The sequence below is a fragment of the Talpa occidentalis genome, unplaced genomic scaffold (assembly GCF_014898055.3).
Source record: "Talpa occidentalis isolate TD23 unplaced genomic scaffold, MPIMG_talOcc4v2.1 talOcc4.14, whole genome shotgun sequence".
Lineage (NCBI taxonomy): Eukaryota > Metazoa > Chordata > Mammalia > Eulipotyphla > Talpidae > Talpa > Talpa occidentalis.
This window is the reverse complement of record NW_023601433.1, coordinates 11,747,655-11,769,989: the sequence shown is the minus strand read 5'-3', so window position 1 is coordinate 11,769,989 and position 22,335 is coordinate 11,747,655. Positions and strand designations below refer to the sequence as shown.

Here is a 22,335-nt window from a genome sequence, read left to right as displayed (position 1 = left end):
ACAGCTTTCCTCTTCGTCTCCCTAACCCTGGATGGTGTGAACAGACTGTATGCCGGCTGCAATGTCATTTACCTTTGGAGAGGTTGTCGTGTGGAGCAGCGGGAAGGAGGTTTGGATTCATAAAAAATTCAGATTCCAATCACGGTTGTGTTCTGTAGCTTGGGCAAGTTTTTTTTTTTTTCTTCTTTTGTTTTTGTTTTTGTTTTTTTTAGCTCGTTTCGTGCCAAGGTAGCCCAGGTAAATTACCTGCCACGCAGAGGAGGCTGTTGGCATTCCCGGGCGGTGTCGTGGTCTGTTGGGGCTCCCTCCGCCCCCCCAGGCGGCCCGCGCGCCTGGCCTCGAGGGACCCGATCCCAGGATGCACTGCCGCGCTGACCGCCTGGCCGAGTCGTGGTGGGCTGGAACCTGCGCTGCAGGACGGACGCCAAGAGGAGACAGGTGCGGGCGAGGGGTGCTGTTCTGAGTGAGACCTTGTGGCCGGAGCTGAGCGGTGAGCCGGTAGGTGGATCTCACAGGCCAGAAGAGGTGCCCGCACATCCCCCTGGCAGGGCCTCGTTCCCGCGCGGGCCGCATCCTCAGGCCCTGCCCTCAGGACCCCCCACATCCTCAGGCCCTGCCCTCAGGGCCCCCGTCCTCAGGCCTTGCCCTCAGGACCACCCCCCATCCTCAGGCCCTACCCTCAGGCCCCCCGTCCTCAGGCCTTGCCCTCAGGACCCCCCCCCATCCTCAGGCCCTACCCTCAGGCTCCCCCCCTCCTCAGGCCCTGCCCTCAGGCCCCCAGTCCTCAGGGCCCTGCCCTCAGGCCCCCAGTCCTCAGGCCCTGCCCTCAGGACTCCCCCACATCCTCAGGCCCCCCCTCAGGCCCCCCGTCCTCAGGCCCTGCCCTCAGGCCCGGCCCCAGCAGGCCTTGGCCTGGACCCCCGCCTGCAGCAGGCCATGTCCCAGGCCCCAGCCCCACGAGACCAAGGCCGTGTTTCAGCAGGAGTCGCTGCCAGTCTCTCCAGCCCACTGCATACATGGTTCTGCAAACTCCTTAAGGCGGGTCCCAGAGCTCCTCTCCCCAGGGGTTTTTATCTCTGCTTGTGCCTTTGTGGGTTACTGTGATGCACATTGAAAGGACAGTTGCTCGTTTGGCTCCATCTTCTTTGGACAAAAGCTCTACCCTGGTGAATAAAGATTTAGCCCAGATTTGGGAGGAGATTCACAAGGAGCTCTGGAGACTATCCAAAAGTGGACTGAAAGGTCTAAATATGAGTCCACTAGTCAGGATAGCCTTTGAACCCCTCGCCTCAAAGCCCTATTGAGTGGGCTTTTGTTCCCTCTGGTGAAAGTTATTGACCCAATGGCATGATTTTAAACAAGTACCAAAAAATACCCTATATTTACTCTACAATTCAACAAAATTTATCATGGGGCCAGGATATATTTGGAACCTATGGTTCTAGGTGCTGGGACCTCACAGTGAGAAAGTCACCCTCCCACTTGCTTGTAGTCCTAGATTAGAGGCCATCACCCTCTGATATTTGATGTTTACCCCATTTTTTTCTTTGATCTCATTAGAAAATGTCTTTAAATCAATTGGAATGAGGAAAAAAGTCTTAAGTACCATGTGGACTTGTAGAAAGGGTAAGGCTGTCCAGTTAGGCTGAATTGGACAGTTTGAACTATGCATCATCATCCTTTAATGGGTTAGTTGAGTAGGTACCGACCAGCATTGTTCAGAGACTAGGTTAGACTAGACTAGGCTATAGACTACAGTACAAAGAGTTTAACTCTAGCTTTGTGAAACTTTGGTTTTAGATATGTATAGTTGTTGGTATATGTATTAGGTCATGATGTAAAAGGTCATTATTCCAGATCACATTAAAATTTAAGTGACTGGTTTAGACCAGAACAAATATGTTATAAATACAGAAATTACCCTCACAGTAGTAATAACCTGTCTTGATATTAATTATTAATGTAATTGGAAGAGTCAGAGGGCATTTCGGCTCTAATTAGTTCCTGCTTTACATTTACTTTACTTGGTATTAGAATGGCATGTGTTTGGGTATCTGATCTATCACAGTATAGATCATTGTTGACTTGTAAGGAATGGAATGCAGAATTGCTCCAATGCATGAGATCAGTCACTTTGTTGGTTTCCAATTAAGGAAGCCATGAGCCAGTCAATGTTACTGTGAAAGTACGCATGTTTTATAGGTAATTTCAACTGTTGTCATGTGGATCCTTGAGGATCTTTGCCTCAGCATTGTCCCTACTGAACCCCAGTCATGAAGTTTAACAGTCCATGAGTTTTCTGGTCTGTTCCACTTGTTATGTTACTCCCTTCAAAAGCTTAGAACCTTGACATAGAGCATTCCTGAGACTATGGGATCTTGTTCTTAACAGTGAGATGAATTTCTTTTCAGTTTTGATAAAAGATTTTTAAAATATAAAACTAAAATGTGAAATCCTTGATGCTTATTGTAATAATTATTTTCACATTTTGTGTTTGTATTTGTTTGTTGATTGATGGTTTGATACTAAGGATTTACCTAACTAAAGGTTTGGAGTACGTTTGTTGGCAATTTATCATCTAATGTTTAGGTGGGGCACTTAATTATAAATGGCGAATGTTCTGTTTTGCAAATGGGCCTTGAAGACAGTTTAACATAATCAAGCAAACTATTTTTAATTTGACCATACTTACTGGTGTTGTAACTGTTAGGATAGGAGTTCCATAAATGTTTGAGTAAATGAATGTTATAATTATAAATTACTTATCTAAACATTCTGTGAGACATAGTATTAGCTCAATTTTTATACTGGCCTTCTTTTATGAGAAACTAGTATTTCACAGGTTTATTTCAGGAACTCTGTAAGACATCTTTTTGAAAAGGGATAAGTGAATAGCAATCATTCTGTCCTATGCTTTCAAACAGTGCCAAACAGTAAAACAAATTATATGACATCTGAATTTCTAATTCAAAATCAACCTAATGCAAGGGAGGTTAAAAAAAATTATTCTTTCTCATTTGAGGTGTCAGTAGAAGCCAGTGAGAGATGCTTTATAATCAACTTGGTATGTGGTAGTTTGCTCATATCCCTCGGTGTCTTCCAAAGTGCCAGAGCCCCACTCTTTCTGGCACTTAGTGTTCAGCTCTGTTGTCCTATTGATAGTCTCCCACAGAGTGAGAGCAAATGGCTGCCAGAAATGTGCTCGAATTTTCCAGTCAGAGCTCAACACTCTTAAGCAGCTAGAAGCAGGACCATAGTTGCCTTGTTCACTGTGATTTCCCTATTTCCAGGCTCAATAAATAATTGTTGAAGGAATGAAAAGACCATGGAAGGAGGAAGAGCAGCAGCAGAAGGTACATAAAGCTTAAAACTTAGGGGGAGAGAATATTATCAGACCCTAAATTAATATTTATTGAGGGTCTTTAGTATTTTTTGAGAGTCTCCATTATTTATTGAGAGCCTCTAGGAACTGGGTAGTGTTTCTGGCGTGAGATCTGGCTCACTCCAGGATGAATGCAGCCTAATGGAGACAAGCCACAGACAGACGTTCACACATACATACATGCACACACACACACGGATCAAGTTGTATCACACAAGTATTTTGTGCTGTGGTATTAAAGAATGGGGCAGCATATAAAATGGTCCTTCTGGCATGATTTACATAATAAGTGTCAAGATTTAAGTGGAAGAAAAGGTGGATTCAGGTGGATTTGAGAGGTCAAATGGGTAGGGTTTGGATAAGGAGGGATCACAGGTGGGGCGTAAGGACAGATCAGAGGGCACCTCGTCCCTGATTTATCCCAAAGGGTGGGGAGGAGTAGAAAATAGACCATTATTGAAGATTAGATTTAGTGTAACCAGCACTAAGAAGCCACAGAGAACAAGAAAATAATTTGATGAGAGCTTTGGTTTGAGATTACTTAGAAGTAGCAAGCAAGAGGGCAGCTCTACCTCAGGGACCGGAAAAGGACAGGAAACACATCCCCCCAAAACCCCTTTTGGTCACAACAGGAAGTACTGGTCCCCCTGGACGCTTTGGTGGCACAGGTGAGGGGAAAAGCATTTGGTTTAGAACTGGGCCTGCAGTGTTCTGATATGACTAAAGAGCCACCAAGCCTTCCAACAACTTCACTCACGTTCATTCTCAGCCTCAAGCCCAGCCTGGGTTTCTAGTATTCTAAAGAGCAGCCAGATATTGTTTTTTTTGTTTTTAAGATTTATTTATTTATGCATAGAAGAACTGGGATACAGGCCAGAAGTGCGGGAGGTGAGAGGATTCACCAGAGACAGAGTGGGGAACAGAACAGGCAGACTGACTGAAATACACTGCTGAGGGGAGCAGTGCGGAGACAGGAGAGGTCTGCTACGCTGTGTGGGTTGTTCCCTGGCCGGCCAGGGATTGAACTTGAGCTGCAGAGGCTGGGGATAGCTTCACAGTGCTGGGCTCAACCTCTTGTGCACCAGGGAGGCCCAGATATTGTTAATAAGAAGATAGAAGGACAAGTGTCTTGTCCTTGGGAATGAGTCTTAGTTGGCTGACATCAAGAACGTTGCTCATAGTACTTTTAAAAAACTCCTGCCTAAGAATTCACAAAGAGGTGCCCATTTGGGAGGGTCTCTCATCTCCTAAGCAGTTCTTGTCCCACTTCTTTGTTGGCAGGTGCCATTAGGTTATGGGCTGGGAGGGAGAATAGGTAAGATGGAAAAGATGGATAACCTCCCTGAAGTCAAGGCCATGGTCTCCATCTTTGCATTTCAAGCACCTGGCACAGAATGCAACGGTCCTTTTGTTTCCTCATTTTCTTGTTACCTATAACATGATTATCGACAGCCTAGATTTGTAGACACTCATCTACACTCATCTACTCAGACACTCATCTTCCTCTTACTTCTTTCCTATGTAGTGCTAGTATAATTCATCCATTCAGAGTACACTGAATGTGTGCCTAGAGGCCAGCACCCTCAAGTTCTCCCTTCTCAGAACAAGACAACCATGTTGGTTATTTTGGGGAATGAGAACTTGGCCCACTCTGTCTGTATCCTGATGCCCTATTTTGTAGCCTTAGCCCCACATTAAAAATCCATGGTTTATGCTTGTATGGATGTGGGACATGAAACAGTAAATGTTTGAGAGCCTCTCTCCCTTCTGGTCCCCATGAGTACCCAGGAGAGCATCTGAGCATGCACTACATGCCCCTCCGAAGCTGTGTAAGCAAGTCTGTGAGCGCCTATGTTCATCTGTTTGTGTGTCTGCCTCAGGTATGGCAGTGAGGCTTTATGAGACCCTGAGTCCTTGAAAGACATGGTGTGCCTGGAACATAGACCGAACCCAGTAAATACTTGTTGAATGGTTTAATGAGTAAACACGGAGTTCAGAGGACGGTGATGGGTATTGCGTGGGGACTTAACCCAAGATGTGCTCTTTGTGCTCAAGATTTACTTAGGGGAGTGAAGTCTACATGCGTGAAATAAAGTCTTTTACAAAGTAACTGGAATTAAGCCTATAGAACAAATATATTGATGATAAAAGTACAGCTGTTATTATAATTATGTTCATAGCTAACTTTCACGGCCTGCTTACTATGTACCACACACTGTCCTAAGTGCTTATATATATATATATATATATATATATAAGTATATATTGATATATATATATATAAAGATATATATATATATTGATTGATTCATTTATATATTGAATATATATATATATATATATTCAATATATATATATTGATTCATTTCACATGTTTTGCCTTATTGCTCTCATTTTCCTCATTTTGCACTTGAGGGCCTCCCCTCACCGCCCCCCATCCCCTGAAGGAATGAGAGGTTAAGTGGTGTGTCTGGATTCTCCAGTGAGGAAAAACGGTCAATTTCATTCTTATTTACATTTCCTTCTCTAGAAAATTAGGTTAAGGATTGGTTTAGAATTCAACAGGCGACAGGAATGCAATCACATTGTGAACACGGAGTACACTGAGGTTTTGCAAGAGGAGCTAGAAGAGGTGTGCCCTCACCTGTGTCCAGGGGCCTGCCTCCCTCTGTGGGGGCGGTGACCTGGGATGCTGCTGAGAGCCAGCTCACAGGACAGATGGGGTGGCCTGGAGAGCATGCGCTTCCACTGCTGTCCCAGAGCATGTGCCAGAGGGGTCTCAGAAGTCCTTTTCTTCAAATACTTTGGCCACCCTCCTGCGCGCAGTACCAACTTTAAGTTTTGAGAAAGCCCAGTGAGTTACCTTTGAAAGATAATGTGGTGGTGAAGATGAAGACACAGTCCTAAATTACTAAGTAACTAAATGTGCGAGAATTATTCAAACCCTGAGGACTCAGCAACCAGTAAGGCAGATAGAAATCCCAGTCCCCGTGGGACTGACATTCTGATGAGACAGACAATAGACAAGTAAAGAAGTAAGGGGGTGAGGTTGATGGTCACTGGTGACAGGTGACTTGGGGAATGTAAAGTAGGACAGGGGATTGAGCTTTGGGGGAGGGAGGGAGGGCACCCAAGTGGAAGTGCCTGAGAACCTTTAGTCCTGATGATTTAGTTTTCTCTGTTTCCCACAAAGTGGCCTCTCAAATTATCTGCCAGGGAAAATTGCAACACTGGGTCAGGGAAAGTGTGGGACCTAAGTGGGTGGGGGTAAGGAGACTCAATGCAGGCCCTGTAATCTGTAATCCAGAGTGGGGGTTCAGATGGAGGGGGGAGCTCTTTTATGTCAAAAGGATGTCATCTTCAGGCAGTTGGTGTCGGTATTTATGATGGCTTTGTTTGTGCCATTACATCCCACACGAGTTTTTCTATATGCTATTTAGAGAGAACAGTTGTGGTAGCATTTTGACTTAACATTTCAATCTGGGAGCAAATTTTTGATTTGGGAAATCTGAAAATGAGGCAATGAAACATTACAAAAAAAACAGAGTTTGTTGACAGTAATAGCTCAGAAAATTGGACTGGTTATGACTGAAACTGTATTCTTTCAGTTTCTTGGAAGGGATTGTCTCCGGTGAGGAAAAAATAGGTCAATTCCATTCATAGTCACATTTCCTTTTCTAGAAAACTAGGTTAAGAATTGGTTCAAAATTGAACAGGCAGCATGGAATCTGGGCAGGAACCTCCCTTGCCTTCCTCCCTGGCCATTCACCCTGTGGGCCCTTAGCCCCTGACTTTCAGAACTATGAGCAAAATATCTAATTCTCTTTTTCCTGATGGGGCCCAGAGTCCTCTTTCTGCTGTCCTTCTTATTCAGTTTTGCTCTTCTGAGTTCCTCAGTGGCCTTCCCAGAGCTCTGTTGGGGTTGCCTGGAGGCCACACCACCTTTACCCCCCCTCCCCCTTCTGAAACATGCTCACTAGGCACTTTATACACTTACTCACTTTAGTAACGCTTAGTAACAAGCTCTGGCTGTGTGTAAAAATTCACTCCAGTTTTGCAGTGGGCCCCCTCCCCAGGCAAGTCTAATATCAAGCTTAATTGCCTCCCTTTCATTGTCAGAGGTGTGAGGTTCACTTTTTTAAATGCAGTGAATCATTAAGATATTAATACATGACTTAATATCTAATAACGAGAATTGAAAGTATAAGCCTGATTTAATGTTTTAACTCAGTGCTAAAGCTTTCTCATAAAATAAAACAGTTAAGTATTGCCTAGACGAAATGACACCCACACACTCACCTGGCTCTATAAAGCTTCCCAGGGCTCTCTCTTTTCTGTTAGCAGTGAACTAATAAATTTATGATGAGGCAAAAGCGAGAAAAAGAAAAAGGGGGCAATTACTTTTGGACTTCTCGAAAGAACTGTATTTGTATTTATTTGCCTTCCTCAGAGCTGAGCACAGACACACAGGGCTTGCCTCTGGACACACAGCTCCCCAGTCACAGCCAGCAAATCTGCAGTTTCCTTCCGCCCATCTCTCTAACTCTTGTTCTCATTGTGTAGATTGTGCAACAGGTTGGTTTTTACCTCTGTCCCTGAAAAAGAAGGAATTATATACTTTGACAGCGACTTAAGATATGTCCCAGATGATAATGGGATTCTTTAGATGACAGAGGAGGTATTGTGCTATATATAAATAGTTCATATTTGCTTTGCACAATTTGTTTCATCATGAGAGGACATATATTTAATTTACAAATGACTAAAACAAAAACTGTGGTTCTACAATGCTCATTTTGGCTTGTTTAATGCTGAGAAAGAGAGTCCAGAATAGAGTTCAGGAGAAATCTTTCTTCCAAAAGACCCTGGAGTGTAAATGAGTGGATATTCACGTTTTTGAGTGTTAATTGTTTGACAGGTATTGAGCAGCTAGGCTTTCTGTTAAGTTCCAGGGCTGTAAAATGTCAAGGCATGTCCCAGAAGGGCTCCCCATTTTACTGGGGAAGCAAATTAAGTCATAATAATGGTGTAAGTGTTGTAATACGTAATGTAGGTATAGGCACCAAACTCGGAAGGCTTGTGTTTATGCCTGTAGGTATATGGAGGACTTGGCAGGGGAGCTAGACTTCTGCCAGCCAGAGAGGCAGAAAGCAGCCCATGAAAAGGCGTGGACGCTGCCTGTTTGTTTGCTTGGAAAGCTGTGGAAGTAGGAGATTCTGAAGGAGGAAGTTGCAACCAGACTGTCTCCCATGCTGAGGACTCTTAGACAGACGAGGGGTTGGTGGGTAGAGCTTTATCCACAGGGGTGAGAGACATGATAAAGAAAATACATTTTAATTCAGAAGGTAAGTCGTGTGGCAGTTGGAGGAGGATGGGCGAGCAGTGGGCTCTCTGGGGTCGGGAGGACACAGCCATTCTGCGCCATCTCTAGGCTCACTACAATGAGGGTCCAAACCGGAACCCGCCCCATTTAGTGATCACTCTGCTGGAAGGTTCAGCCCCTGTCAGATTAGTTTAAGATGTGTGAGCCCCTTAGTAAAAAAAGGAAAGTCTGTAAAGAGAAAAACAGATCAGGAGGACTTGAGTGAGCAAGTGCTGAGTGAAAGACCATTACCAGTCATTCTTCTTTGAACTCAATTCATTCATGAAATTGGAGAAACTGGAGTTTCAAAGAATTTGAAACTGCTGTTTCCCTTTCTCTGCCTCTAGTTAATTTTTAATTTGCTGTCATCTGTTGGCTGACAGAAAAAGAACGATGTCTTTCAGCAGAGAAGCCAGTCCGTGAGCCCAGCTTTGAGCCTGCTCGGAGTGGGCGGTGCTGCCGGGGCCTCCTGGGGGTGGGCTGGGCCTACCCAGGATGCAGGAATCAACTTGTTGAATCTTTCTTACTCCTCAAAGCACCTTTAAATAATCCATGCTGGGAGTTGTTTCATCTTCGGGCAAGAGAAAGTGAAATGGCCCTCAAAGGTGCCACATCTCAAGTACATACTATAAAACATAGGTGCTTGGCCTTTGAAATTCAAGTGCCGTAAGCAGAGACATTTATATCCTGCTACTAATAGGTTTACCTTTCATTATGATGATTTGTTCTTTGAGACCAGCACAAATAAAAACAAAGCCGGTTACATCTGACTATTCCAATACGTTAAGGTAGTCAGAGTGTTTTGTTTTGTTTTTTGTTTTTTTTTTTTTGTGGTTCCAAAAGGTGATTTCTTCCCATTGCCAGGTGCAGGAGAAGACACATTTCTGGGAGCTGGTGCTCCTTCCTTAGTGAGGTTTGTGGTGGTGGCAGTAGTGGTAGTGGTGATTTAGTAGCAAAAAGCCCTGCCTGTATTCACAGTCTTCTGACTGTCCTCAGCAGTCAGACCAGCTCAGAGGACAGTGAGGGTTGTGACTGGTTCGGGTTCTTTCTACTGTAGAAACCTCTTCCTTTTCATGTAAACAGTGGTTGACTAATATTTGTGTACACGAAAATGCAACAACATGAAGCAATGAATGTATCTGCAACTCAGTGTTGGACTGAATTCCAGTTTTCTGCTCTCCAAGTGGTGAAACAGGAAGCAACATCTCGTCAGGCAGAACCTGAAGGTGCCATCCAGTAGCTTCGCCTCACGTCACTGATTGCCCTCAGTCGGAAATCTTGACTTGCAACTTTGGAGGGTGGGTCTCTGAAAGAATTTCAGAGCTTACTCGGAGATGAGGTGTGTTGCTCTCTGAGGAGAACGAAGCCAGCTGGAACACTGGAGATCTGGCTCTGACTGCCCTCCACAAGCCAGGGGCATCTTTTGCGAACTGGAGTTTCAGAAAGGTGGGCACCATTTCGTTGATTAGTTATGATTGTTGTTTGTATTTAATACCTTTTAAAACCAGATTGTCCTTTACTCTGTGTGTGTGTGTGTGTGTGTGTGTGTGTGTGTGTGTGTGTGTGTGTGAAAGAGAGAGAGAGAGAGAGAGAGAGAGAGAAAGACAGAGAGACAGAGGGAGAGATATGATCAAAATGCTTACTTTTTGCCTGATATTCTGGGACAGGTACAGAAAAGAGAGCTTTGAATCCCTTTGCTTGAGGAGTTTTACTTGAGAAATCTTGTCACTGGGGAAGGAATGTTGGGTCCAAGCTTCTACTCCCAACCTGTCTGTATCCCTTGCTCTTTGGGGTTTTTAAACTGAATATTCATTGAGGAAATAGGAAGAATTGTTCAGAAAGTGAAATCCCCTGTGGCCACAGGCTCAGGGTCGTGGAATTTGGTTTATTTGGCAGTTCCGGTCAGGGTGGAGTGGAAGGGTCACCACAGATCTGCAGGTGGCAAATGCCATTTCAGACCTTTTCGTCTTGAATTTGGAACAAGGCGGGACTTGCTCATCCCGTGTGACAAGGCTTTCTGAGCCCGCTCTGTCTGGAGGGAGAGTCTCAGTGTCAAGCCCAGGCATTAACTGGTTCCTTCTGAAAGCGCCAGCCTTGTCCGGAGAAACAAAACGAAGCTTTATCTTTTATAACCCAAACAAATATTTAGTGAGGACATTCTTTTAAGCAATTTTATTTCCTGAAAAGCTTTACACAGGGCAAGGGAAAGAAACCTTTGGGACTTAGCTGATGATGAAAATTAATTTGTAATATATAATGGTAGCTTACCTGCTTACTTTGGGGAGACACAGATTTTCAACAGCACCTCTCCGTGTCACTTCCTACAAGTCTTTTTTTTTTTTTTTAAGGTGTTTATACTGAACATTTCATCAATAATATTGCTGGCAAAGGGACACATTATTTAAGGGGAAAATAATCATGTTTATACAGATCATTATGTAGTCTTCCCCTTAAAATTTAAATAAGGGACCAGGAAAAAGAATAACTATAAGAAAGTAAAAATCAAAATCAAGAAACAACTATGAGCCAGAGACACTCTATTGGGGTTGGGGGGTGGGGAGGGGAGGGATTGGGGTCAAAATAAGGGGGTCGCAATTGTATGGGGAATATAAAAATAAAAAAAAAATATATTAAAAAAAAGTGTTTCTGCCTATTTTAAAAGCAACTCAATTTACATTAGATAGTTCTAAGCTAGTAATCATCTACATTGGTTGAGTTACTGCTGGGCTTATCTGCATTTCCCCTTTCAATTCAATGAGATAAGACTCATATTATGTTGACTTCATGAGGAAATTTAGAAGGGGAGATTTATAGTGGCAGAGCAGGGGAGTGAGGAGACCAGAACTCTGTTGCCCTTCTGTTCTCAGAGATATGTCTCACTATAGAAGTTTACAGAAACTTCTATCTTCCTGTCCTCTTCCATTAGCCCTTCAGAGCCCTTTTTGAGAGGAGTTTCTGCACCCATAATAACAGGGGAATGTACTTGTTTACTATCTTATCTTATAGCAGAAGACCAGTTGGCTTCTACTGTTGGGGCAAGGCATGGTGTGGTAGACAGAACATGGACTAGAAAGGCAGGCATCTGGATTTGAATCCCCGCTTCCTGCTTAGTAATTCTGTGACCTAGGCAAGTCAGCGAAATTCTTCAAACCTCAATTTTCTTATATATATAAGCTAGTTATTATAATAGCCATCATACAGGACTGTTTTGTTGTAAGAAAAAGGCATGATATACAAGTGCCTTGTGTGCATGACTGGCAACCAGTAGGCTTTCTATCACTAGTATTCATTTCGCCGTTTTGCAATTAGTTGTTCATGCTTTTGGCTTTTGCTAGATCCTTTTGCGTTGTGCCTTCCCTCATATTGCTGACTTCTGCTTATAATGAGTCTTATCTCATTAAATTCATAATGAGACTGACTTTGAAAATCATCTTGATGATTGTGATCCTTCATAGGGGAGCTGATCCAGTATTGGCACAGCCTCTGAAGTAGGGTAAGGGGCATGCTATGCCAAAAGTCCTTAAAGCATAATAAAATCAGGCAAAAAGCAAGAACAGCAGATACTTCTTTTTTTAAGTCATTTTGTTGTGCTACTCATTGAAAAAATATGTCAGGAAAGATATGTTTTTGTTTATGCATGCACATGCATACATACATAGAGTTCATCTGAGTTTTCCTGGGCCTTCAAAGCCATAGCAGAATCATTGCCTGCATAGAAGGAGGCTCTGACTCCAAGGTCTCAGGGAACAGAGGGAGGGGGGTAGTGATCTCTCATTTATTTGGGGTCCCAGACCTTCTGCACAACAGTGATGGGCTTTCCAAGGTCTCCCTAATGTGAATTTAGGGATGTACTACAAAGATTTACCTAGAGATAATAGACCTTTATAAAGATGGATTTGGGATGAGTGGTTACCTTATTTGCTGGCTAAAAGCCTGGAGTCACACTCATCAAGCAGGCCAGTTGGCATCAAGAATGATGTTTCTGGCAACCAGTCCCTGACTTGGAATCCTGATAAACTACACATCAAAACAGTGAGATAGCAGCAGGACACAGGAAATCTCCTCTAGAATCGAATCAATAGTATTCTTTCTCCTGAAAACACCTGCACGCCCAGTACACTGGCATTACTGGTAGTATACAGCCTGAGTTTATTGTTTTATTTAGTTGGTGGGCCCAAAATGATAGAAGAAATCTTTATCAGCCCTAGACAGATTAGACAATTATCAGTCTGAAAGAAGGCGTTCTGAAATAGCAAGACTTAGCTTCCTGAGCATATTTTATAACCATACTATATATATTGCCTTAAGATTGGTCACCTTGGAACTTGGAGTCTAAATGATGAAAATATAAAGTAAGCTAAAAGCTTAATTTAAGATATTAGGGCTTAAGTATAAAAACCTCAAGTAGCAAATGAATAGAATGATTAAGAATCTTTGACTTTGTACAACATTGTGTAATAAAATTACAGGGTTTTGGTTCATTTTAATAACCTGATCACTGAAGAGTCTGAGGAGGGGTTGAGACCAGAGGTCTAATACATAGCTGATGTTTGGAATGTAGACATTCCAACCTAATGGAAAGTGTCCTTTTGTCGTTTCATGAGTGTACACACACATACACACACACCAGAAAATTAAGATATTTAACTAAAATTTCCAAATTCCTCAGCTTACGATTGGTGTACACACACAAACACATAGATGCATTCCCACATATTTATGTGTGTTACACAATATAAAAACAAAATCAAAAGATACATACTTTTCTCATTAGGAAAAATGCAAAGTCCATAGCTAAGGAGTATATTTAGGTTATTTGAAGAAATAAATATTGAGGAACTTGAAATGATTTTTAATTTTTATGTCCACGTTCTAAAATTAAGTACTTAATGAGGGGCATATGGCATAATCCGTTTATTCTCTCTCAAGCATTTGTACACAAGAACAAGTTCTGTTTTTATTTTGATCCCTTTGCCAGACATTTTAGCAGATAATCAATAATTATTTTAGCAGATAATCAATAATTATTTGCTGATTAGATTGCTCCTGTCACAGGCTGACTATTAAGCATTTCAAGATTCAAGCAAAAATACTGTGCAAATATTCTTCAATAATGAAAATTTCTTGACATGACTTAATGACTAAATTGGCTTCTGTTTCTCCCCCTCAAGTCTTTTCTTGTCTGATATATATTAAAACTTTAAAAACATAAAACATGCTGATGCTAAACAAATTTCAAATTGAGATGATTACCAATTTTCATGCGTAGTGTTCACATCACAGACTTATCATCATCTTCCACTTTGGGTCAAAGTTGCAGAGTCTCATAATGAGCTTCTGGAATTCTTGTAGCTGTAAATACAGCTACTTGTTTTCCTGACTTGTTTCCCATCGAGATTTGCTTTATGTGGAATTTGGGTCTATAACCAATTGTGTGAAACTAAAACTTCAGAGCATGTCTAGATAATGACCATAAAATAATACACAAGTAATTATTTCACAGATTACACCATTGTCATGGTTTTCAAACGTTTTAAAATTATTGCTAATGGTAGGAAACGCTTTTTAGATCTCAACTTAGAACACTTACACACATGTTACTGAAATAAAAGTTTCACAAAACAGTACTTGACACATACTGTTTGCTCTTGTGTTCCACCCTACTCTATAGAATTTCTAGTCATGACCTATTGATTAACTTTGGGATCCACTGGTAGTGGGTCTCAATTCTGGTTAAAAATAAGAATCAACTAGGGTACTTAAAAATATTACAACCAAAGGCGCAATAAACCAATGGAGTAGACAAGAGATTCTAAAAATATATTACCATATATGTGGACTTTTGACTTATGTCAATGTCAGTTCTATAAGGAAAGGTCTTTTGAATATCTTTGTGGAAAAAAATGAACGTAATCCAGCCTGGAAATTTATACAGATCTTAGTGCTAACTTAGATGTGACCAGTCAAGTAATATAACTTCTAGTGTGTACTGTTCAAAGTGTAGCTGCAGTTACACATGGTATTGAGTTCATGAAGTATGACTCGTCCAACTGAGATAGGCACTGAGTATAAAACACACATGAGTTCAAAAACTCATTGTAGAGAAAAAAATTTAAAACATCTCACTAATAATTTTTATGTTGATTATGTGTTGAAATGATAATCTGGACATAGAGGTTTAATAAAATAAATATATTATTAAAAATAATTTCACTGTTCCCTTTTAATTTTTAAAATATGGCTACTGGAACATTTAAACTTACATATTTGGACAGCATCATTCTAGATGACAAAATAGAATATTTAATGAGCTTGTGGTAGACAGTGATTTCTTCCTTTTTTATTGAAGGAATATTGATTTATAATTTTACATAAGTTTCAGTTATATAGCATTTTAATTCAGCATCTGTATAAACTGCATTGTGATCACCACCAAAAGACTAGTTTCCATCCATGACCATATAATTGGTCCCCCGTACTCATTTCACCAGCCCCCAAACCTGTGTCCTCTCAGGTATCCATCAATCTATCCTCTGTATTTAGGAGTTTGCTTTTGTTTTGTTTTGTTGGTGCATTTGACTTTTTTTTTAATTCCCCACATGAGTGAAATCATACAGCATTTATTTTGCTCCATCTGACTTATTTCACTTAGCATAATACCCTCAATGTCCATCCATATTGTCACAAATTGCAGATTTCATCTTTTTGTTATAACTGAATAGTATTCCATTGTGTATATACACCATATCTTCTTTATCCACTCATCTATCATTGGGCATTTAGGTTGTTTCTATAACTTGACTATTGTAAATAATGCTACAATGGATATAGTGTTGCATATAGCTTTTTGAACTAGTGTTTGCCCAGATAATAAAAACCTGTAAGTGGAAAGCTAGATCATATGATATTTCTATTCCTAATGTTTTGAGTAGTCTCCACACTGTATTGCAAAATGGCTGCACCAATGTTCATTCCCACTGGTGTATGAAGGTTCCCTTTTTTTCACATCCTTGCCAACACTTGCTGCTTTTCTTTTTGATACGAGTCATTCTGGACCTCCCCAGTGGCGCAGTGGTTGAGGACTGGGTTGTGAAGCTGCCCGCAGCCTCTGCAGCACTGGTTTGATCCCTGGCCACTGGGCGAGGGTCCCACATGGCGCGCAGACCTCTCCTGCCACCCGCTGCACCCCTCAGCAGTGTACTTCATCAGCCTGCCTGCTCTGCTCTCCACTCTGGCTCTAGTGAATTCTCTCAACCTCCCATGCTTCTGACTGTACCCCAGTGCTTGTATAAATAAATAAATAAATATTTTTTAAAAAGAGTCATTCTCACGGATGAGTTGAAACTTCATTGTTGGGTGAGACTTGACTTGTGTCTCCCTAATAAGTAGTGATATATATATATTTTCTGTGTCTGTTGACTCTTTGTGCAACTTTGGAGAAGTGTCTGTTCAGCTCATTAGATAGTAATTTCTTTAATAAAATACAAAAAGTACTAATGTAGTAAAAAAGTTTGGTAAATTGGTCTATATTAAAAAACTTCTTTCCATCAAAGTATACCATTTATAAATAAAACCATTAGCTACAGCAGAGGAGAAGACATTTTCAATACATACAATCAACAAGGAACCATATTCAGAACAGGTTTAAAGAAACCACTTAAACACATAGGCCAACACAATAGAAACATGGGTAGGAGACTTGAATAGGTACCTCACAACTGATCTTATCCAAATAGCCCATAAACATGAAGCATGGTGGGCCTTGTTGGCCATCTGGGAATACAAATGAAAACTGCAATGAAGTATCACTACACATTCACCAGAGAGGCAAAGATTTAAAAGACAACAATACAAGTGTTGGCAAAAATGTGAAGCAACTGGCTTAGCACTTCCACTCCTAGGTATATGCTTTACTGAAATGCACAATTTGTTTACCGGAAAACACGTTCAAGAATGTTCAAGAATGTCCATAGATTGCCTCATTAGTTGTTACAGCCCCAAACTCAAAACAACCCAAATTTCTATCAAGAGTAAAATGGAAAAAGAGATTATTGTTCAGTCATGCCACGGAATACTATACACAAGTGAAAACAAGTTAACTATTGCTACATGTATCAACTTAGATATGTCTCAGTCATAAATGTGGAAGGAAAGATTCCAGATGCAAAGGGATGCATTCAGTACAATTCCACTGATACAGAAGTTAAGAACAGGTTACATTAATCCATGGAGTTGTAATCTAGGATAGGTTGGTTAGGGGAGGTGGGGTAGTGATAGGGAGTGGGCCCCAAGGGAGGATGGGTTTGTGATCCTGGTCATGTCTATTTCTTGATCTGACTGCTGGACATATCACAGGTGTGTTTACTTTTATGATTTTTTACTTTGCTATCTGTGTGCTGTCCTTCCATAAATATGTTTGCTAAGCGATCTAACCAAATTGATGCCAAGACACCACCTTCAGAGATCCTGCCTTTTTCTGGTCTAGATTAGGGGAGAACATGCCCTAAAAGTCTCTCAGAGACTTGATATTACACAGTCTTTAAAGGCATAATTTACACTGATATGTCTTGGAGACATGAAGTTACTGAGTTAAATATCTGAGAAGTCCAGTCAGGTAGGTGAAACGAGCAGTGGACCAGGTTAGAGCCCCATGTAAGTCCTGTCGCTCCTGTGATTATTGCTAGATCATCTGTTTTTTTTCATGTGAAACTGTAAATCTTAGTTTTTAGGTAAAAAATTCTGTATTTTAAATAGCAGCTCAAATTGTTTCAAAGCACAAGGCAGGTGGAATGAAAATGATTGGTAGACCTAAATTCTGCTGGTATTAAGTTCTACCACTAGTTTGTAACTCTGACTTGAAAGTTTTAAAGCTAGAAGGAAACTCACAGCTGCAACTGTATAGTCTTTTACTTATGTTTTCCATTTCTGCTTCTGCAAGATGATGCAAAAGCAACTAAGACACTTTATTTTTTTAAAAAATATTTGAACGTATTTAATTTTTTAATTTTTTTAATTTTAATTTTTTTAAAACAATATTTGCTTCCCCCCACCTCTTCAGGTGTAGTCCCCACAGAGTTTCCTTCCCCAAGGCACCCGTGCACCATCACCTCAGTCCCCTGTGCTCCTCCCTCCCTCCCTCTGATCCCTCTCCCTGCTCCTCCCCTGCAGGATGTCTCTGATTCATAATTGTCTGTTTTTGCTTTGTTGTGTTTTGTACTGTTATTATTGTTTTTTACACTGATGTCTTATTTGGTTCCCCCATATGCCTTTTGTAAGTGAAACCATCCGATATTTTTCTTTTTCCTTCTGGCTTATTTCACTGAGCATAATTCCTTCCAGCTCTATCCATGTTGTTGCAAATGGCATGTGTTTATCTTTTTTGATCGCTGAATAATATTCCATGTGTATATATACCACATCTTCTTGATCCAGTCATCTACTTTTGGGCATTTGGGTTGTTTCCAGTTTTTACCTATTGTGAATAGTGCTGCAATAAACACAGGTGTACAGGTGTTCTTTGGAATCAATGTTTTTGTGTCCTTTGGGTAGATACCTAGGAGTAGAAATCCTGGGTCATATGGTAGCTCCATTTTTAGTAGACTAAGGAACCTACAGACAGCTTTCCATAGTGGTTGGACCAGTTTGCACTCCCACCAGCAATATAAGAGAGTTCCTTTTTCACCACATCCTCGCCAACATTTGTTATGGCTTGTTTTTTTGATATGTGCCATTCTTACTTGTATAAGGTGACTTCAGTGTGGGTTTGATTTGCATTTCCCAGATTATAAGGGATGTTGAACCTTTTTTCATATGTCTGTTGACCATTTGCATTTCCTCTTTGGAGAAATGTCTTTTAAGTTCTTCTGCCCATTCCTGACTGGATTGTTTGTTTTGTTTTTGTTGAGCCGTGTGAGTTCTTTGTGTATCTTTGTGATCACATCCTTTATCAGTTGAATGGAGTGCAAAGATTTTTTCCCAATCAGTGGGATGTCTTTCTGTTTTGGTTAATGTCTCTTTGGCTGTACAGAAGCTTTTCAGTTTGATGTCATCCCAGGTGTTTATCTTTGCCTTCACTATCACTGCTTTGGGTATTGAGTCTTGTAGCGATGTATGTCTTGTAGTGTTTTCCTTATATTTTCTTCTATATATTTTATGGTTTCAGGTCTTATGTCCAGTTCTTTTGTCCATTTTGAGTTGATTTTTGTGCACGGTGAGAGGTAGTGGTCTAGTTTCATTTTCTCGCATTTGGAGGTCCAGTTTTCCCAGCACCATTTATTGAACAAACTGTCCGTGTTCCATTGCATATTCTTTGCTCCTTTGTCAAAGATTAGTTGTTCATATAGCTGTGGCTTTATTTCTGGGCTCTCTATTTGGTTCCATTGGACTGTTTGTCTGTTTGTGTTCCAATACCAAACTGGTTTAATTAGTATGGCTTTGTAGTATAGCTTGAAGTTTGGAAGTGTGATCCCTCCTTTCTCCTTTGTTTTCAGTAGGGCTTTAGCTATTCGTGTTTTTTTGTGGTTCCATATGAATTTCATCAGTATTTGTTCTATTTCTTTGAAGAATGTCATTGATATTTTTATTGGAATAGCATTGAATCTGTATATTGCTTTTGGGAGGATGGCCATTTTAATAATGTTAGTTCTTCCAATCCATGAGCAGGGGATGTCTTTCCATTTCTTTGTGTCTTCTTCAATTTCTTTTAACAGTGTTTTATAATTTTCTTTGTATAAATCTTTCACCTCTTTTGTTAGGTTTATTTCCAAGTATTTGATTTTTTTGTTTCAATTATAAAAGGGATGGTTTTCTTGATTTCTTCTTCTTCAGATTGATTGTGTATAGGAAGGCTATTGATTTTTGTATGTTGATCTTTTATACTGCTACTTTACTGAACTGGTTGATTATTTTGAGTAGTTTTTCTGTGGAGTTTTTAGGTTCTCTATGTATGTTATCATATTGTCTGCAAATAGTGATAGTTTTACTTCTTCTTTCCCTATTTGAATTCCTTGTATGTCTTTCTCTTGTCTTATTGCCCTGGCTAGGAAAGACCTCCAGTATTATATTGACAAGCAGTGGTGAGAGAGGACATCCTTGTCTTGTTCCTGATCTTAAAGGAAAGGCCTTCAGCTTTTCACCATTGAGAATAATATTGGCAGTGGGTTTGTCATATATGGCTTTTATCCTGTTAAGGTATGTTCCTTTTAACCCGAGAATTTCAAGGGCCTTCATCATAAATGGATGTTGGACTCTGCCAAATGCTTTCTTAGCATCTACTGATATGATCATATGGCTTTTATTTTTCTTTTTGTTGATGTGTTGGATTACACTCACCGATTTTTGTATGTTGAACCATCCTTGTGCCCCTGGGATGACTCCCACTTGATGGTGGTGTACTATCCCTTTGATGCATTGTTGGATTCTGTTGGCAAGGATTTTGTTGAGGATTTTTGCATCAGTGTTGATTAGGGAGATAGGCCTGTAATTTTCTTTTTTTGTGCTGTCTTTGTTTGGTTTTGGTATTAGTGTAATGTTGGCTTCATAGAACGTATTTGGTAGTATTCCTTCTTTTTCATTTTTTTGAAAGAGTTTGTGTAGGATAGGCACTAATTCACTGCTGAGCATTTGGTAGAATTCATTTGTGAAACCAAAAACTTTTGTTTTGGGGGAGTGCTTTGATTACTGCCTCAATTTTGCTGCTTTTAATTGGTCTGGTTAGTTGTTCTATTTCTTCTTTGTCCAGCGTTGGATGATTATATCATTCTAGGAATTTGTCTGTCTCTTCTAGGTTATTGAATTTGTTTGCATAGAAGTGTTCATAGTAATCTCTGATTATTCTTTTGATTTCTACTGAGTCTGTTGTGACTTCTCTTCCTTCATTTATTATCCTATTTATATGTGTTTTCTCCAGTTTTTTCTTTGTGAGCCTGGCTAGAGGTTTGTCTATTTTGTTTATTTTTTCAAGAACCAACTTTGGTTTCATTGATTTTTTGGATTTTTTAAAAATTTCTGTTTCATTTATTTCTGCTTTGATTTTTATTATTTCCTTTCTTCTACTGGCTTAGGTTTTTTTTTTGTTGTTCTTTTTCTAGCTCTTTGAGATATGAGATTAGGTTGTTTCTTTGAGTTCTTTCTTGTTTCTTTATGTGAGCCTGTATTGCTATATATTTTCCTCTTATTACTGCTTTTGCTGCATCCCATACATTCTGAAAAGTGGTGTCCTCTTTGTCGTTCAACTCAAAGTATTTTTTAATTTCTTCTTTGATCTCCTCATTAGTCCAGTGGTCTTCCAGTAGTGTGGATTTCAAGCTCCATGAAATGGGAGGGTTCCTTGTTTTCTTTTCATGATTTATTTCTAGCTTGATGCCTTTATGATCAGAGAAGATAGTTGGAATGATTTTGATCTTTATGTATCTATTGATGTTTGTCTTGTGGCCCAATATGTGATTGATTCTGGAGAATAATCCATGCGCACTTGAGAAAAATGTGTACTCAGATTTTTTTGGGTGCAGTGTCCATAGATGTCTGTTAAGTCCATGAGTTCTATGTCTTTATTTAGGGCTCTAGTGTCTTTGTTTATTTATTGTCTCGTTGATCTGTCCATTGGTGAGTGTGGGGTGTTGAAGTCTCCACTATATATGTATTTTCTTTAATATCTGTTTTCAGAGCTGATAATAATTGTCTAATATATTTTGGTGCCCCTTCATTTGGTGAGTATATGTTGATGAGTGTTATTTCTTCCTGATGTATTGTCCCCTTGATCATAATGTAGTGTCCATCTATGTTTCTTTTTACCTTTTTTAATTTGAAGTCTATTTCATCTGATATAATAAGTATGGCTGTTCCTGCCTTCTTTTTTGGTCCATTTGCTTGTAGGATTGCTTTCCAACCTTTTACTTTCAGTCTGTGTTTATCTTTTGTGGTTAAATGTGTTTCCTGGAGACAGCAGAAGGTTGGATTTTGTTTTTTAATCCAGCCTGCTACTCTGTGTCTCTTTATAGATGAGTTTCATCATTTACATTTAGAGTTAATATTGATATGTTGGCATCTGTATTGGCCATTTTTTGGTCTTTTTTGTGATTTTATTATTTGCTTTACTCTGTTGTTCTTGTTCATTCCTCTGTTGGTTTTGGCTTTAGGACTTCTTGTAGAATTTATTGGAGTGGGGGTTTAGTTGTAATGAATTTCTGGAGCTACTGTTTGTCTGAGAATGTCCATATTTTTTCTTCATAGAGGAAGGAGAGCTTTGCAGGGTAAAGTATTCTTGGTTGGCACTTGCTGTGTTGAAGTTTGCTGAATATGTTATTCCATTCTTTTGTCCATAATGTTTCTTTGGAGAAGTTTGAAGTTAACTTGATTGGTTTTCTGTTATAAGTTATCTGTTTCTTCCCCCTTGCCAGTTTCATTATTTTTTCCTTGTCTTGAACTCTTGGAAGCTGTACTATTATGTGTCTTGCTGTAATTTTCTTTTCATTGTGGTAATTGGGAGTTCTTCTCGTTTCTTGTATGTCTATATTCGTCTCCTTTTTCGTGCTTGGCAAGTTTTCTTCAGTTACCTCCTTGAATAATTTCTCAGTTCCTTTGTCTCTCTCCT

At 40.2% G+C, this 22,335-nt stretch overlaps 1 protein-coding gene across 4 annotated transcripts in view; it reads left to right on the top strand.

Annotated features, from left to right (window-relative positions):
• Positions 1 to 380: 380 nt before the first annotated feature.
• Positions 381 to 22,335, top strand: part of CERS3 (ceramide synthase 3) — a 100,063-nt gene continuing 78,108 nt past the window's right edge. The window contains exons 1-3 of one of the 4 annotated variants that reach the window (XM_037511446.2): positions 381 to 498; positions 3,291 to 3,353; positions 9,929 to 10,190. The gene's annotated coding sequence lies outside the window, so the exon portion shown is untranslated. The remainder of the gene's footprint in view (positions 499 to 3,290; positions 3,354 to 9,928; positions 10,191 to 22,335) is intronic. The other 3 variants (XM_054694768.1, XM_054694767.1, XM_037511447.2) reach the window with 3 other exon arrangements.